The sequence below is a fragment of the Suncus etruscus genome, chromosome 2 (assembly GCF_024139225.1).
Source record: "Suncus etruscus isolate mSunEtr1 chromosome 2, mSunEtr1.pri.cur, whole genome shotgun sequence".
NCBI classification, from domain to species: domain Eukaryota; kingdom Metazoa; phylum Chordata; class Mammalia; order Eulipotyphla; family Soricidae; genus Suncus; species Suncus etruscus.
In genome coordinates, this window is record NC_064849.1 from 100,053,799 (window position 1) to 100,073,530 (window position 19,732).

At 45.1% G+C, this 19,732-nt stretch overlaps 1 protein-coding gene across 1 annotated transcript in view; it reads right to left on the reverse strand.

The window, feature by feature from the left end:
- The window catches only part of PDZD2 (PDZ domain containing 2), a 410,667-nt gene that overhangs the window by 200,673 nt on the left and 190,262 nt on the right, over positions 1-19,732 (reverse strand).

A 19,732-nucleotide genomic window follows, 5' to 3' on the forward strand; every position in this document is an offset into this window, starting at 1 on the left:
ACTCAGGAAGGTTGTAAGGGACAAAGATGGACATTTTATATTAATCAAGGGGTACGTAGAGCAGGAAGAATTCACTCTCCTAAACATATATGCACCGAATGAGGGGCCAGCAAAATATTTAATACAACTGTTGACAAATCTGAAAAATAATATCAACAACAACACAATAATTGTGGGGGACCTTAACACGGCTTTGTCAACACTGGACAGGTCAACCAGACTGAAACCCAACAAGAATATACTAGACCTGAGGAGAGAAATGGAAGAAAGAGGCCTAGTGGATATATATAGGACACTCCATCCCCAGAAACCTGGATACACATTCTTCTCCAATGTACATGGGACATTCTCCAGGATAGACTACATGCTGGCACATAAAACATACCTCCATAAGATCAAGAGGATAGAAATTTTGCAGACTACCTTCGCTGACCACAAGGCTCTGAAATTATTTGTGAACTCCAAAGGGACTCAGAAGAAACACTTTAACACCTGGAAGTTAAACAGCCTCATGCTCAATAACCAGTGGGTCCGAGATGAAATCAAGGAGGAAATAAAAAGGTTCCTGGAAACAAATGACAATAAAGACACAAACTCTCAGAACCTATGGGACACAGCAAAAGCAGTACTGAGAGGAAAATTTATAGCTTTGCAAGCACACATCAGGAAGGAAGAAGGAGCTTACCTGAGTAGCTTAATGACACAGCTAATAGAACTAGAAAATGCTCAACAAAAGGACCCAAGAATAGGAAGACAGAAGGAAATAACAAAGCTGAGAGCAGAAATCAACGAAGTGGAAACTCAAAAAACAATCCGAAAGATCAACGAAAGCAGAAGTTGGTTCTTTGAAAAAATAAACAAGATTGATAGACCACTGGCAAACCTAACAAAGAAAGAGAGAGAGAGAAACTTGATAACTCGTATCAGGAATGAAAAAGGGAGAGATCACTACTGATATGACAGAGATTCAAAGGGTAATCAGAAACTACTTTGAAAACTCTATGCCACTAAAAATGAGAACCTGGAAGAAATGGATAAATTCTTGGACTCTTATAATCTTCCACGGTTGAAGGAAGAGGTGTAGGCATATCTAAACACCCCGATCACCATGGATGAAATTAAAACAGTAATCAAATGTCTGCCGAAAAACAAAAGCCCAGGTCCAGATGGATTCACTAATGAATTCTATCAAACTTTTCCAAGAGGAACTACTGCCAATCTTGGCTAAGACTCTTTCATGAAATTGAACAAACAGAAACACTTCCAAATAGCTTTTATGAAGCCAACATCACCTTGATACCCTAAACCAGACAGAGACGCTACCAAAAAAGAAAATTACAGACCAATATCACTGATGAATGCAGATGCAAAGATCCTCAACAAAATCCTAGGCAAATAGATTCAATGCCTCGTTAAGAAGATCATCCACTACGATCAAGTAGGTTTCATCCCAGGAATGCAAGGCTGGTTAACATCCGTAAATCTATCAACATAATACACAACATCAATAACAAGAAAAATAAAAACCACATGATCATATCAATAGATGCAGAGAAAGCATTTGATAAGGTCCAACACCATTCTTGATCAAAACTCTCAGCAAGATGGGAATGGAGGGAACCTTTCTCATATAGTGAAGGCCATCTACCACAAGCCAGTGGCAAATATTATCCTCAATGAGAGAAAACTGAAAGCCTTCCTCTTAAATTCTGGCACAAGACAAGGCTGTCCTCTCTCACCACTCCTATTCAACATAGCACTGGAAGTAACTCTTGCTTATAGCGATTAGGCAAGAAAAGGATATCAGAGGGAATCCAGATAGGAAAGGAAGAAGTCAAGCTCTCACTGTTTGCAGATGACATGATACTCTACTTAGAAAACCCAAAAGACTCTATCAAAAAGCTTCTAGAAACAATAGACTCATATAGCAAGGTGGCAGGCTACAAAATTACAACACAAAAATCAATGGCCTTTCTATATACAATAGGTATAAGGATGAAAGGGACATTAAGAAAACAACCCCATTCACAATAGTACCACACAAACTCAAATATCTTGGAATCAACTTGACTAAATATGTGAAGGACCTATACAAAGAAAACTATAAATACTCTGCTCCAAGAAATAAGAGAGGAACACACGTAACTATGGAAACACATACCCTGCTCATGGATGCAGGATTAACATCATCAAAATGTCAATACTCCCCAAGGCATTATACAGATTTAATGCCATCCCCTCTAAAGATACCCAATGTCATTCTTCAAAGAAGTGGATCAGACACTTTTGAAATTCATTTGGAACAATAAACACCCTCGAATAGCTAAAGCAATCATTGGGAAAAAGAATATGGGAGGAATTACTTTTCCCAACTTTAAACTGTACTACAAAGCACAGTTATCAAAACAGCATGGTATTGGAATAAGGATAGGTCCTCAGATCAGTGAATAGGCTTGAATACTCAGGAAAATGTTCCCCAGAGATACAACCATCTAATTTTTGATAAAGGAGCAGGAAATCCTAAATGGAGCAGGGAAAGCCTCTTCACAAGTGGTGTTGGCACATTGGATAGCCACTTGCAAAAAATTAAACTTAGACCCCCAGCTAACATCATGTACAAAGGTAAAATCCAAATGGGATTAGAGACCTCGATATCAGCCCCAAAACCATAAGAATATATAGAACAGCACATAGGCAAAACACTACAGGACATTACAGGCATCTTCAAGGAGGAAACTGCACTCTCCAAGCAAGTGAAAGCAGAGATTAACAGATGGGAATATATTAAGCTGAGAAGCTTCTGCACCTCAAAGGAAATAGTGCCCAGGATACAAGAAGCCACCCACTGAGTGGGAGAAACTATTCACCCCAATACCCATCAGATAAGGGGCTAATCTCCAAAATATACAAGGCACTGACAGAACTTTACAAGAAAAAAACATCTAACCCCATCAAAAAATGGGGAGAAGAAATGTACAGACACTTTGACAAAGAAGAAATATGCATGGCCAAAAGACACATGAAAAAATGTTCCACATCACTAATCATCAGGGAGATGCAAATCAAAACAACGATGAGATACCACCTCCACACCCCAGAGAATGGCACACACATCACAAAGAATGAGAATAAACAGTGTTGCGGGGATGTGAGAGAAAGGAACTCTTATCCACTGCTGGTGGGAATGCTGTCTAGTTCAACCTTTATGGAAAGCGATATGGAGATTCCTCCAAAAACTGAAATCGAGCTCCCTTACGATCAGCTATACCACTCCCTAGGAATATACCCTAGGAACACAAAAATACAATACAAAAACCCCTTCCTTACACCTATATTCATTGCAGCTCTATTTACCATAGCAAGACTCTGGAAACAACCAAGATGCCCTTCAACAGACGATGGCTAAAGAAACTGTGGTACATATACACAATGGAATATTATGCAGCTGTCAGGAGAGATGAAGTCATGAAATTTTCCTATACATGGATGTACATGGAATCTATTATGCTGAGTGAAATAAGTCAGAGAGAGAGAGAAAAACGCAGAATGGTCTCACTCATCTATGGGTTTTAAGAAAAATGAAAGACACCCTTGTAATAATTAATTTTCAGACACAAAAAAAAGAAAAGAGCTGGAACTTCCAGCTCACCTCAGGAAGCTCACCACAAAGAGTGATGAGTTTAGTTAGAGAAATAACTACATTTTGAACTGTCCTAATATTGAGAATATATGAGGGAAATGTAGAGCCTGTTTAGGGTACAGGCGGGGGTTGGGTGGGGAGGAGGGAGATTTGGGACTTGGGTGATGGGAATGTTGCACTGGTGATGGGTGGTGTTCCTTTTATGACTGAAACCCAAACACAATCATGTATGTAATCAAGGTGTTTAAATAAAAAAAATTATGCATTAAAAAAAAAAAAAAAAGAAAATGACCCTTAGAAGTATAATTAATTAAAATGTGATAACGGAGCAAGAAACACAAAATGGAGCAAGAAAAGCCTCTTTAATAAGTGATGGGAAAACTGGTCAGCCACATGCAAAAAGGCAATTCAGACCTCCATATATAACCATGCACAAATGTTAGATCAAAATAAATTCAAGACCTTTATATCATACTTGAATCTATATGATATATAGAATAAAATGTAGGCAAAAAAAAAAAAAAAAAAACATCAAACCTAAAGTCAACAACAGAATCAATACCTTATCTACAACAAGCTATACACTGAGGGGAACAGTTTCACTTGCACTCCGGAGAACAAAGGGAAGATATGGGACACATGCTGGGAAAAGGGTTGGAGGGAGGAGGACAACCCTGGTGGTGGGAAAGGTCCTGGTTCATTGTCACTATGTACCTTAAATACTACTGTGAAAGATTTGTTATTTACTCTTTGGTCACAATAATAATTATTATTAAAAAAAAGAAAGACATGTATATGTTTATATATTATATTTCCAAAGTATAGTATAAAACATACTCCAAGATACATCCAATGATAAGATGAAATAATAATTAAATATCACTTAATTAATTCATATTATAAAATATTTTCTCCTTAAAATATTAATACAATGAAATAAATATGTTACTGCCTGAGTTTTCTAGAAACTTTCCTCTTCCCTTCCATGTAAGTGGATTGGCCACAGTTCTGAGCTGATTTAAAGCTTGAAGTGAGCTTTAAAAGCTCTATTGACAAAGAAATCCAGCACTTTTCACTTGTGGTCAGATGCTCAGGAATTCAGGAATAGTCCTTATTTTATTTATATTTTATTTTATTTTGGTTTTCGGGCCATGCCTGGTGGTGCTCAGAGGTTATTCCTGGCTCTGTGTTTAGAAATCGCTCCTGGCAGGCTCAAGGGACCATATGGGATAATGGGGATTGAACCCAGGTTCTTCCTGGGTCAACCACATGCAAGGCAAATGCCCTACCACTTTGGCCCCTATTCCTTAATTTTTTTAAACCTTTAGTTTGTTTTTGAGCCACACTTGGTGGAGCACAGGGCTTATTATTGGCTCAGTGCTCAGAAATTATTTCTGGCAGGCTCAGGGGACCATGTGGGATACTGGGGATTGAATTTGGGTTGGCCAAGAGCAAGGCAAATGCCCTACCTGCTGTGCTATCATTCTGGCCCCACTTATTTTTTTTCAGAATTTCCTCAGTTGTCCTCTCAGTAGCAGAGCACCACTGGAGGAAAGGACAAGCCAGGCTGCTGGGTGTTCCCTAAACAACACTTTGATGTGCAAAATAAAATCACTCATGAGATCTTCCCAGCAGGGGAAGAATTGCAAGAACCTAAAAAGAGGCCAACCCCTTGTGTGGATGGAGACTTCTGGGAAAATAATACTCCACCCTAAACTGACTCTGGAATGAGAATACTCTGAAAATCAGGGCACCCCATGAGCCAGATGACTGGTGTCCGAGGAGCCATGCTGGAAGGGTGAAGGGCTATCTCTGTTTTCCTTTCTCATCCTCTTCCTCTGGCTGTTGTTGATATTGCATTGACTGGGAGGGGTACACAGGCCGGGCGAGATGCAAATGGGGATACCACTGAGATCATGGTGCTTGCACACTCAGCATGGGCTGGCTCAGTTGCAGATGCAGTTGCAGTGCTGGCATGTAAGCGGATCTTATTTGTGGTGGGGAGCACAAAGTCAGACATGCTGGGGGCTCATTCCTAGCAGTGCTTGGAAACCGTGTGGTATCTGAAGGAACTTGGGCCTCTTGCTGCTATACATGGTGGTTCAATGCCTGGAGCTCCTCCCAGGACCCATGGGGCTGGAACTTTTCTTTATTTTGGGTGGGGTGTTGAGGACCCACCTAGTGATGCTCAGGGGTTACTCCTGGCTCTGCACTCATGAATCACTCCTGGTGGTGCTTAGGGGACCATGCAGGATGCTAGGGATTAAATTCAGGTCAGCTGAGTGCTCTGCAAGTGCCCTACTATTCTAGAGCTAGGATGGCTGTGGCGCTCACACATCATTTTATTTGTGTGGCACTTGTGTGTTTAGAAGAATCACATCCCTCTTGTGTGGTAATGGCACACACTTAACTGCTGTACAACTAAAAATTGCTTGTAGGAATCTCTGAGAGCAAAGCATGAGGCATGTGGAATATTTGAGGAAGATTCAAACACTACTCAGAGCCACTGAATTATGCTACTGGTTCCGACTTTCTGTCTTATCTTTTACTGTCTTCTTGTTTCTAACATCGAGGTTGAGGTGTGCCATCCCAAGGCAGGCAGCAGGCCGTGGACTGGGACACTCCTGAGCAGTCTATGAACCGTCCCAGATCCACTCAGCATCTCCTCAAGGGGTGCCAACCCCACCCCCACACCCCAAGTAGCCTTGGATACTCCAGTAACCAGATTGTGGGCACAAACTGCACCCTGCTGCAGCAGTCACTTCCAGCAGCAAGGGAGCCAGAGAAGCTCTGACATTATGGGGTGTTTTCTAGAACATTCTGAAGGGAGGGCATCTACAACATACCTTGGGAGCATCGCATATCTTGAGAGCACCGTGTTGAAGTGGGAAGGGGCCCAAGCAATGCTCCTCGCTGTAAATCACTTCTGTTTTTTTTTTTTTTTTTGGTTTTTGGGCCACACCCGGCGGTGCTCAGGGGTTACTCCTGGCTGTCTGCTCAGAAATAGTTCCTGGCAGGCACGGGGGACCATATGGGACACCGGGATTCGAACCAACCACCTTTGGTCCTGGATTGGCTTCTTGCAAGGCAAATGCGCTGTGCTATCCATCCGGGCCCCATCACTTCTGTTTTAAGAGGCCCAGGGTAGGAAGGTATGACAGCCCGGCTCAGTGTGGCACTAGGGCTGCCATGAAAACACATTTTTCCTTGTTCCTGGCACTAAGACCTATAATGCAAGTGAAAGGGTCTGTTTTCTTACAGTATTTTGTTTTGGTCTCAGTTCTTAAAATACTCCCGGGATAAAGACAAAACCCATATTTTTGTTCTACCTGGAAAGCCCCTTTCCATGGAACCTGGATTTGTGTTTAAGGGGTAACTTTCAGAATGTCTCTAAGGGAGATAAGAGAAGAAAAGTGTCTGGGCCCGGAGAGATAGCACAGCGGCGTTTGCCTTGCAAGCAGCCGATCCAGGACCAAAGGTGGTTGGTTCGAATCCCGGTGTCCCATATGGTCCCCCGTGCCTGCCAGGAGCTATTTCTGAGCAGACAGCCAGGAGTAACCCCTGAGCAATGCCGAGTGTGGCTCAAAAACGGAAAAAAAAAAAAAAAAAAGTAAAAAAAAAGAAAAGTGTCTGCCATAGAGCAGGTTAGGGCGGGTGGGGGCAGATGGGAAACTGGGGACACTGGTGGTGGGAAATGTGCACTGGTGAAGGGATGGGTGTTGGAACACTGTATGACTGAAACTCATAAACAACTTAGTAAGTCTGTATATCAGTAAGAAAGCAAGAAAGCAAGCAAGAGATGGAAAATGTATGTGGAAGGAAGGAAAACAGAAGGAGGAAGGAAGGAAGGAAGGAAGGAAGGAAGGAAGGAAGGAAGGAAGGAAGGAAGGAAGGAAGGAAGGAAGGAAGGAAGGGAGGGAGGGAGGGAGGGAGGGAGGGAGGAAGGGAGGGAGGAAGGGAGGGAGTAAAGAAGGGAGGGAGGAAGGAAGGGAGGGAGGGAGGGAGGGAGGGAGGGAGGGAGGGAGGAAAGAAGGGAGGGAGGAAGGAAGGAAGGGAGAGACAAGGAGAGAGAGATAGAGAAAGAGAAAGAGATTGCCTAAGGTCCAGGGCAGTTTCTAGGGGGACCCAAGCACAGAGTGTTAAACTGTTAGTCACCCCCTCTGGCCCCTCTGGGGAGGAATAGAGCTGGAATACTTTGTCACTTGTGTCACCAGCTCCCATGACACTAAAGCATGAACAGGGGAGCTGCTGGGCTTGCTCTGGGCTGTCCCTTTCTTGCCCTGTGACCTAGAAGGTAATGAATGACCTTCCTGAGTTCTCTGAGTTTAACAAATAAATGGACCCCATGAGGCAACATGGAAGCTGTGGTAAGAGGACTCACCAGCAGTCCTCAGGGCTTACTCCTGTCTCTGCACTCAGGGATCACTCCTGGCAGGTTGGGGGATCGTACGTGGTATTGTATGTGGTATTGGGGATTGAACTTGGATGGGACCCATGCAAGACAAGCACCTAACGAAGCTGTTGTTGTTTTCTCTCCCTGGTCTTTGTGTTCTCTCGCTCTCTCAGGTTGCAGAGCCTATGCTTTGCATGCAGGAGGCCCAAGCACTGACACCATCATGCTCACATGACCTTATGCCGCCCCCCCCCCCCCCCCCCCCCCCGCATACACGCAAAAGGCTGTTTAGGACACAGTCTCATTTTAGAGCCAAGTAAACAATGTGGGGAAGTGTGGGCCGCCTACACAGGGGATAATAGTGGACACAGGTTAGATTTTCATCTGAATCCTGCCTGGCTGCATTGGGCATGCAAAGCCTGTCTACCTGGTTTGCAGCTGCAGCACTCAGGGGCAGCATCCATGCATTGCCAAGGATCCAGGCTCCTCCATCAGAAGCATCCCCAAAGCAGAGAGTTGGGGCACCAGATCCCTGCATTATCCAGGCCACCTGTGCTGAGAACCAAGCCTCAACCCTCTGAGCAGAACCAACCTCCTTTCAACCAACCTCCCAGTGAAGGTTTTAGACACTCAGACTCTACGTCGTTGCAGTATTCCCTTCACCCATGAAGACTGCAGAATGTTCACAGAACGCTGTAAAAAACACTGACGACTGTGTTTCCTTGATAATGAGGCTGTGTAAATGAAGCCAGGTGAGGAGGATACAAATAGGCTTTACAATCAATCAACAGCGACAGGCCCCTGGTGGGGACCCCACGGATGAAACACTCGTAGGCAGAGGCAAGAGCCTTTTTCTGACTGAAGAGCCACAGGGCAAAATGAACACTTCGGACAGGCTACAGTTCCAATTCTGATGGAGTCGGCACTGGAGAGAGAGCACAGCGGAAAAAGCATGGCCTGGCGTGTGGTCACTCTAAGGTCAAGTCCCCAATGCCTAGAGTGCTCTGAGAACCTCTAGAGACCAGTCCTGAGCACAGAGCCAGAAATAGCTCTGGAGCACCTCCAGATTTGGTTCCCCTAAACCCCCACTCTGCACAAAAAGTTCAGATTCAGTAAAAGAAATAGAACTGGCATTTTAAGAGCACAATGAAGATGTCATGAGAGGGGGCTGGAGAGATAGATACACTGGGTGAGGCACTTGTAGTTGACCTGGGTTCAAGCCCTGGCATCCCAGATGCCCCCCCACCTCACCAGGAGTGATCGCAGAACACAGAGTCAGCAGTAACCCCTGAACACCACCAACAATGGCCAAAAAACAGAGGGTAAATTCTTTTCTAAAGGAAGAGGAGGACTATAGTGTATTGATGCCTACTACCTTGCAAACAGGCACAAGAAAGGCTAGAATTGAGTGCAGGCAAGGGGCTGTGGGGAGCTTTTATAGAGTGAGGGCTTCAAGGGCTTTAGGCAGTTGAGAGACCTAGTAAAGAAGAAGGAACAACTCCTGGAGACCTGGGGCACGCGCTGCCCAGGAACTGCTGAGAGAATTTCAGCAAGGTTGGAGTATTGAGAGGCTGGGTGTGACCAACACCTCTACACATCACTCCTTCAAGCTCCCCTCCATTAGGAACTGACGCTGGAACTCAGAGAGGTAAGATTGCAGGTATGGAGGAAGCACAGAATCCATGGGAAGGCAGGGGGAAGTGGAAGTAAACACATTTATAAATCACACACACACCACACACACTTGAGATGTATTTGAGACAAGTGTACCATAGATGATACATGAATCATTTGCTCTACCAAAGGATGAAGTGAAAACCTTCATATCCTTCACCTCAGATGCAATTTAATTAACGAAAGTGGAAACTTCTAGAACTTTAAATCTCCCATATATGCTGGAGGGGTGGTATCTTTTGTTTACAAGAGCAGTGAAACTATTCCTGAGACAACCCACCAGCCAGAAAAGATGCTCTTCTAAGTGTCCCTTCACCCAGGATCTCCACCTGCTCTCTCACTCCCCCAGATAAAACAAATCCCTGACTTTGCACACTAACACAGTTTTCCCACTGGTATTTTCAATCAGTTGGCAATTAAAACAAAAATCCCAGACTTCAGCCAAAAGTCTTAAGTAACAAAGGAAAAAGTCAGCTGTCTTATCTCAGGATTCAAAAGAGAGAAACAACATTTATAAGAAAACACCTGGTACGTGGGATTTCAGGGCTTCACTTGTCTCACAGCCACTCCTGCCAGCTAATGCTCCACCAGCAGCATGAGCCCTTGGGGAAAGACGCTAAAATATTAAGACTCTCTGAAACACCAAATACTCAGATGGTGACAGGGTCCAGGGACAAGGAGGACAAGAAGGATGGTTCCCAAAGGTGAGTAGACCTGGGAGATTTGGGACTGAGCAGGAAGAGAAGCAATGAGAGAACTTCAACCATCTTCTGGGGCTGAAGGGATAGCACAGCGATAGGGCATATGCCTTGCATGCGGCCAATACAGGACAGACTCTGGTTTGATTCCCAGCATCCCATATGGTCCCTTGAGCCTGTCAGGAGCAATTTCTGAGCACAGAGTCAAGAGTAATCCCTGAGCACTGCTGGGTGTGACCCAAAAATTAAAAACCAAAACTAAACAACCCTTTCCTGCTCACTCCCTAATCTGCAACCAAGTGTCTCTCTAAGATTTCTTTAGATAGTCCTGACCTGGGACCTTCTAACCCAAATCTATAGAATGGGCGTTGAGGCTCTATGAGGAAATATGCTGCCTGAGAAATGAATGTGTCCATTGTGACATGTAGAATCCTGGTGTGTATTCATTCACCATGTCAGGAACCCTACTGCGCCTTTAAATTGCTGGAACAGTGCTCAGCCCCAATGGCGGACTAGGACACAGGACAAGTGTCAGCACCAGACTGGCAGCATCTGAATCTGTGTGTGCCACTGAAAAGCCAGACAACCTGGAACAAGTGCTTCAAACCCTGATTATGGCATCTTCTTCCTAGGAGTCAGGATGAATGGGCTCACCAGGTGAAGCTTGTCATGGTGCCAAGTAACAAGTGCTCAGTAGATCTTAGCTATGTTATAGTACTGAGAATCTGTTCTTACAGTCTTAGTTGAGTAGGAGAGGCAGATAAAAAAAGGAAAATGACAGTAGAATGCTGTGTGCTGAGCAATTAAAGACTTGCCTTCAATGCCAATATTATGCTAAGTATGAGAGAGACTCAGAGGATCTCTTACACACACACACACACACACACACACACACACACACACACACACAATGTGATAGAATGAATCCACACTACCAAGTTTATAAGGGGGAAACTGGGATCTCACAGGGATGGGCACACTAATGATGCACTGATGTGCTGGAATTAGGAACATGGGAAAACCTTGATTAACAGGATTGTAGTCATAGTACCTCAATCAATCAATATAAATTAAAAAGAGGAAACAACAAACTTTTACCTTAAAGAGGACAGACCTTTGCATAGAAAGACAGAAAGGAAGGATAAATGAATGGAAGGAAGAAAAAGAAAAATAGAAAGAAGAGGGAGAAAAGTAAAAAGAAGAAGAAAGGAAAAAGAAAGAAAGGAAGGAAAGAGAGAGAAAAAGAGAGGAAAGAAAGAAAGAAAGAAAGAAAGAAAGAAAGAAAGAAAGAAAGAAAGAAAGAAAGAAAGAAAGAAAGAAAGAAAGAAAGAAAGAAAGAAAGAAAGAAGGAAGGAAGGAAGGAAAGAAAGAAGAAAGAAAGAGAAAGAAAGAAAGAAAGAGAAAGAAAGAAAGAAAGAAAGAAAGAAAGAAAAGAAAGAAAGAAAGAAAGAAAGAAAGAAAGAAAGAAAGAAAGAAAGAAAGAAAGAAAGAAAGAAAGAAAGAAAGAAAGAAAGAAAGAAAGAAAAAGAAAGAAAGAAAGAAAGAAAGAAAGAAAGAAAGAAAGAAAGAAGGAAAGGAAAGGAAAGGAAAGGAAAGGAAAGGAAAGGAAAGGAAAGGAAAGGAAAGGAAAGGAAAGGAAAGGAAAGGAAAGGAAAGGAAAGGAAAGGAAAGGAAAGGAAAGGAAAGGAAAGGAAAGGAAAGGAAAGGAAAGGAAAGGAAAGGAAAGGAAGTGCTGTTGCCCCTTGAGCTGACTGGTGGAAACAGGAAGGGACAGTCTACTTTCTCCTGTATCCGGAGTTTCCGGTCAGCATTGGGCACTGTCGAGTCTATGTCCTCTTTAGAGGTCCCAAAGACTGGAATGCACTGCAGGAAACACCAAGTTAGCCTCCACCACTCACGAGCGAGTGAAAACTTGGTGCTCAGCTTTTCTTAGGTTGAAGGGAACTGGGTTCCTCAAGGCCTATTTTTTAAGAACATCATTCATTGAAGATTGGAGAATAGTGCAGAGATTATGTCAGCAGTGGCTGCCAGGTACCTGATTTGAATTCCTGGCACTACATTTGGTACCCTGTGAACCAGCAGGGGTCACTCAGGAATGCCCTGAGGACTTCAGGGAGGCCAGATGGAACCCAAAACTTCAAGATTATTCACATCCATGACAACTCCAGGATGGACTCTCTCTGAGCTCAGCTGGTCATCTTCAAAGTCAAGGAATCAATCCCCTCCTCCTAACCCAATGGTCCCAATTTCTTCCTCTGAAGTTGTAAGAAGAACAAAATTACTTTCATCTTCCCGGAAAAATAGAAATTCTACTTCAAGCTTGGGTCTATGGTGTCTCTAGCACTCTGGAAAGGAGACAGGGCACAAACAATCACCCACCTGTATCAGTTGAGTGAGAAGTGAAACCAAGCCCAGATTCTAAACAACTCAAAGCAGAGGAAATTCATCATCTGCTCGATGGGAAATGCAGACAGAAGGTGGGGCTTCCTGGAGACCTGGGATCAGCTCACTCCAGCTGGTTCCTTTCAACCCAAGGCTCAGGAGGGCAAAAGTCACAGTAAGGCAAGATGCCTCCAGCAGTTCTCAACAGCAACCTATCCAGACAGCACAGGGCCCATTAGATGTTTGTGTCTTTTGCTTAGTAATGAGCAAACCAGTCCTAGAAGCCTCTCAAGAGACTTTCCTTCACACCTCATCACCCAGACCTGGAGCACATGCTCTATCCACACTTGCCCCTGGGGAGCAGAATGGAAAGGATTCTGCTCATTCTGAATGATCTGCAACCCAATCATCCCAGAGTACAGATACTTCCACAAGACCAGCTTGTCTCTGGAGACTGCCAAGCAAGGAAATGAGTACCGAAATTACTGGGCATACAGATGCTCTCACAGCCACAGGCCTGCTAAGTCACAGCGACAGACACATCCACAAATGCTGTCTGCTTTCCACTCCACACCAAGAGAATCAGTTATGTCCTGATTGGGATGCTGTTGACAGATACACCAAAGTTTTGAGAGTCTGCCATTGGGAACACCAGGTACTGGCTCAGATCACCTCAGTTGTAGTTTCCAGGTGACTGACTGAATTCTGCCACCTGTGTGTTCTGCTGAGAGCAACCTAGACTCTAGGACATCACAATAGGATGGAAGAGGTGTGGCTTTAAGTACAGAACTAAGAGAAAAGTCTCTACCTAGATTCCTGGTCTCCTTTCCACTTCTGACTCAAAGAGCAAAGCGAAGCTTCAAGTTAACCCATGAGTGTTGAAAGAGACCAACTCCATCCTCTCTACCCGGTCACTTTCCTTTGAAAGCCAACCTTTTCCCACAGGAGATGAGAATCATTCAATGAGACCTTGAGGTAGAATAACTGCTTAGGGACAAGAGGCCCAGTGCACATCAAGATTATCTAGGGAGCTCTGAGTAGTCACTCTCTCTGTATTGTTCACTAACTCCATAATTTGTGTACAGGCAAATTTCCCGGGCCAGATTTCCCATTCTAGACACTGACACTGTTTCAAGTTGTCTTCTTCAGAAGGAGGAACTTTTTGGGGGTACCTAACCCATATCTGCATGCAAGGCCTCATGGCTGTTTCAGCGAAGAGTCTGAGACTATTGGACATAGAATGGAACTTAACTTTCAAGTGACTTCAAAAACAAACCACACCACAACCAAAAGCTGCAGAGAAAATCAACTGTTCAGGGGGAAGAAACACTTAAAGAAGCTGATGCAGGGGCTGGAGAGATAGCATGGAGGTAGAGCATTTGCCTTGCATGTTGAAGGACGGTGGTTCGAATCCCGGCATCCCACAAGGTCCCCCTAGCCTGCCAGGAGAGATTTCTGAGCCTAGAGCTAGGTGTAACCCCTGAGTGCTGCTGGGTGTGACCCCAAAACCAAAACCAAAACAAACAAACAAAAAAAGAAGCTGATGCAGAGTTCGGTAGAGCTGAAAAGTCTTTTCATCAGGGGAACAAGAACAGGAGATTATGAAAAGAAAAACTTTGACGATTTTTAAAAAGCTCTTGGAAATGAGGAATTTGATAGCAGACCAAAAATTCAATATATGGGCTAGAAGAGAAAATGAGAAAATTTCCCAGGAAGCAGAATTATTTTTAAGGAAACAGAAACAGAGAGAAAGAAAATTAAAGATGTAATCTATGAGAGCAACCTTCCCAATGAATTGGTATTCCAGGAAAAGAAAAAGAGAAATGATTAAAAAGAAAATTGTTCCAGAAGAATACTGAGAAGGGCAGGACATGGTGCCCTCCCCAGCTGAAAGAGCCTTAGAAAGCCAAGGAAGACTGATAAAAGAAAAGTCATCAGGTAGATTCCAGTGAAATTTCATCACACTGAGAAAGGACGAGAAAATCCTAAAAACTCTCAGTAAAGAGGGAAATAATTTACACCCAAAGACAAGAAATAAAGCATCAATATTCAGGGCCTGAGAGACAGTAGAGCAGTAGTGCCTGCCTGACACACAGCCAACCTGGGCTTAATCTCCAGCACCACATATGGTCTCCCAAACACCACTAGGAGTGATTCTTTTTTGGAGGTGGGTGCGGGTGAAAGAGAATTTGGGCTGCACTCAGCAATGCTCAGTGGTTACTCCTCGCTCTGCACTCAGCTGTCACTCCTGGCAGGCTTGGGGGACTTTATGGAATGCTGAGCATCAAACCTGGGACAGCTGCATGCAAACAGTGCCCTACTCACTATCCACACCTGTACTATTGCTCCAACCCCAGGAGTGATTCTTTTCTGTTTGTCTCTTTTCTGGGAGGCAGGGGGCACACCCGGAGGTGCTCAGGGGTTGATCCTGGCTCTGCCCTCAGGTTTCTGGTGGGCTTGAGGGACAATATGGGATATAAGGGATCAAACCCGGTTCAGCTGCTTGCAAAGCAAATGTTCATTCTACAGTGCTATCATTGCTCTGGCCCCTCCAGGAGTGATTCTTGAGCACAGAGCAAGAAGTAAATCCTGAGAAAAGCCAGGTGTGGCCCTCAAACCAACAAATAAAAATAAGATTTCAAAACTAAGCAATAAAAATTTTTAAATAATCAATAAAAATCAGCAATACTTTCATACTTTTCAATTTCGGAGGGAATGGGATTCTAACCCCATTGAACTATTCAATCATACTTAAAAGATTCCAAATCTGCCATGGAACTTGTGGGCGAGTCTTAGCAGAGAAGAGGTAAAACAAAGAAAGAGAGGACAAAATGAACTCTCAGGATGAAGGGAAAGAAGTTCCTGGGATGAAGGCTGCACTGGCAGACTTCAAGCAGCTAATCAGAGCAGCAGGAGGCTATGGCCAAGGGAAGAAGGCTCAGATACAGCTGTACTGATGAACTACTTCCATGCAGAAAGCTCTAGGCTGGAAAAAGCACAGAAACAAGGTACTTGCTTTGCATGTAGCTATCTCTACTTTGGTCACTGGCAGTGCCAGAAGCAAACCCCAAGCACAGAGCCCAAAGCATGCACGAGCCCCAAACCTACCTCCATCCCAAAAATATAAGGTGTAGAGGAGGCTCAGGGATGGCATAGCAACAGAAGTGCCTGCTTTGCAAATGTGAGTTAACTCCCTGGTGCCACCCACAGGTGCCAAGCATGATGCATGAATGATGAGCTCTGAGCCCAAACCCAAAGCACTGCAACATCACACTCCCAAGGCTGTGTGCGCACCTCAGCAAGAGAAACCGACCCCCCAAAGTGTGCGTAAGAGCACCATGATCAGATGTCTATCCTGGTGGGCTCACAGTAATGGAAAACAGCACAGCAAGCACCTATGTGGCCCCATCAATGCCCCATCTTCATCTGAGTGAAGAACAGGCTGGAGCAATAGCAGTGGAGGGAGGGTACTTGCCTTGCTTGCACATGGCTGATATGGGTTGAATTCCCAGGATCCCAAATATTTTTTCCTGAGCATTGTCAGGAGGGATCCCTGAGCACAGAGCCAGGAGTAAATACTGAGCACTACTGGGTATGGTCCAACATATAAAATGTTTAAAAAGAAGAAAGAGAAAGAAAAATAGAAAGAAAAAATAAGTAAAAAAAAAAAGGAAAGAAGAAAAAATAAAAGAAAGAAGGAAGGAAGAAAGTAAAAGAAGGAAGAAAGAAAAAGAATGAATAAAAGAAAGAAAAAGAAGAAGGAAGAAAGGAAAAGAAAGAGAAGATGGGGGAGAAACATGATTTGTTTTTGTTTTTGTTTTTTTTCATTTTTGTTTGGGGGCCAAACCTGGTTGTGTTCAGGGATCACTCGTGGTGGTGCTCAGGTGTTCATGAGAAGCCAGAGATTGAACCTAGGTCTGTGTAGAAGAATAGTGACCTATTCACTGTATTATCTTTATGACCCCATAATGTGGCTGCTTCTAGAGCATGGGGATTTGTTTCACTGGGAAGGGGTTAGGGAACGACTACCTTTTCTTGCAAAAATTTTTAGATGTTGGAGCTGGAGAGATAGCATGGAGGTAGGGCATTTGCCTTGCATGCAGGATGGTGGTTTAAACCCTGGCATTCCATATGGTCCCCTGAGCCTGCCAGGAATGATTTCTAAACATAGAACCAGGAGTAACCCCCGAGCGCTGCCAGTGTGAGCCAAAAACAAAAACAAAACAAAACAAAAAGATGTCTTATTTATTTATTTATCTATCTATCTACTTATTTATTTTGGTTTGGGAGCCATACCCAGCAGTGCTCAGGACTTATTCCCTGCTCAGTGCTAATGGATGACTCCTTTTTTTGTTTTTGGGTCACACCCAGTAGCACTCAGGGGTTACTCCTGGCTCTACACTCAGAACTCACTCCTGGAAGGCATGGGGACCATATGGGATGCCGGGATGCGTGCAAGGGAAATGCCCTACTGCTGTGCTATCTCTCCAGCCTCAAGGATCACTCCTGATGGACTTGGGAGACCATATGGGGTACCAGGCATAGAGCCCAGACTGGCTGCATGCAAGATGCAAGCACCCTACCTGCTATTCTACTGCTTTGGCCCCAGGCATTTAATTTAACTTAATTTTCTTAATTTGAGGGCTCAGGGGCTATACACAGCAGTGCTTAGGAGTCATTCTTTGGCAGTACTTAAGGGACCCTAAGCTGTGCCTGAGATGGAACTGGTGTTGACCACATGCAAAGTAAGCACCATAAATAATCCCATGACACCTCTATAGCTCCTGGATGTCTTAAACTTTGACAAGGAAGGGAAACCCAGCAAGGATCTGGAAGAGGTCCCAAGAAGCCACTTGCAAAACCTTCTAGAAGGTGATGGAGGAGCTAGGTGAGCAAGAGAGCTGATGAGGAAGGTGGGACTCAGCACACACCAGAAACAGGGACAACGCAGGGGCCCAGAAACAGATTGTCCTGGACCAGACAGGTCAGTGGTGGTGAAGGAAGATGACACAGAGATGAGCAAGCAATGAATGGTCACACTGACATTTGGGATGCGTGTTCCCCGCCAATAGGAAATCAGGATTGCGAAGTGTGAGAGTCTCTTTTCTGTCTTTTAAATTACTTCTGGACAGGAACATAGGCCAGAGTTAGAATGCACGGTTCTAATGTCTAGAAGTGCTAGGAACCATCCCCAGTACCAAGGAAAGAAAATAAAGACACTTAAAAAACATTTTTAGGGGCTGGAGTGGTGGTGCAAGCGGTAGGGCATTTGCCTTGTACATGCTAACCTAGGACAGACAGTGGTTAGATCCCCCGGTGTCCCATATGGTCCCCCAAACCAGGAGCGATTTCTGAGCAAATAACCAGGACAAATCCCTGAGCATCACCGAGTGTGGCCCTCAAACAAAACAAAACAAAACCAACAAAAACCCCCACATTTTTAGGGCCAGTGAGAAGGTATATGGGTTAAGTGCCTGTCTTGCTCATGGCAGACCCCATCAAGTCTCTAGCATCACATACAGTTTTAGCATCACAAGTCCCCATCAAGTCTCTAGCATCACATACACATACTACCTGGACTGACCTGTGGAGTCAGGACCCCACCAGGTATGGTTCAGACACCCCCCAAAAAAGTTTTAAAAAATTGTTTTTACGGTGTATGCTATTCTCATTATGACTTCAAACCAGACTGCCAGTCTGACCCACTTTTATCCAAGCCATTGCCAGTTTACAGGAGAAAAGTCTCTCCTCCCAGAAATGCTTTCAGGGTGCAGAATTATCACCTCCCTACTGCCAGCTCTAGAGACAAATTTCCTTCCCTCCTGCTCTTTACAGACTGCCTAGCAGGGAGCATTAGCAGAGTGAAAGGAAATGTCATTCTCTTCCCCAGCATCCGTCAGCCAACACCTCAGATCTGCAGGGGTACAAGCAAAAAAAAGCCTTTTTCCACTCCGCACCCAGGGAAGGACCAATCTCAGCAGGCTGCTGGCCAGGATGGGGCAGAGTCTGTCTGGAAAAAGATTGTGAAGTTGCTCGGGGATCATCCAGTGGCCCCCACGTAGGGCGGGCGCTTGCTGGCTGGCCTGGATTCGATCTCCAGCACCCCAAGTAGGTCTCCCAAGCCCTGCCAGGAGCGATTCCCAAGCTCAGAGCCAGTAGCTAAGTCTTGAGTACCACTGTGTGGCTCCAAATGCAAAAACCAAATAATAATAATAAAAAAAAGTGTCCCCTGGTGTTTGCAGCAGCTCTGCTCCCTGCAAAAATTCATTCCTTTGCCAGTCCAAGCCCAAGTGAGCAGGGAAGGAGGACCCCCCCCCCCTCAAATGCTCCCTTGCGCTCACAGACACACAAGCACAAACACACACCCTTCAGCAGCATCTTTCATCTGGGGAAAGCTCAGGGATCTCCCCATTTGGTCCTATGCCCCCACCCCGCCCCTTATAACCCCCACAGGCGCCTCCTCCAGTAGGTGATTAGACTCAGGGCATCGCCAACCCTCTCTGACCACGCAAATTTGCAAATCACCTCCTCCCATCCCGGGGCCCCAAACAAGACCCCGAGTGACCCTGGAGGGAGAGAGGGAGGGAGGGAGGCAGCTTGCCGCGCCCCTGGGAGACTGTGCGTGCGTGTCCCTTGAACGCCGCCACGCCACCCGAACTCCCCGATGCACCCCAAATCCAAACGGGGGGGGGGGAGCGGGTTTCCTACCTCCCGTGCCGCAGGTCACCTTCGGGGGACCCCCGCCAAGAATCGCGCCTCGGAGTGAGTAGCGGTTGCCGCGCGCGCGCGCGCAGGCTGGGGGGCGCCCTTGGGTGCGCGGGTTCCCCCCAGTACCCCGCAAGGACCGATGAATCGCCGGCGGCAGCGGCTCTGCGCAGACTGGAACGCAATCCCAGCTCGCTCCCGGGGCTTCACTTGTCAAAACTCCGCCGCATTCCAGAACCC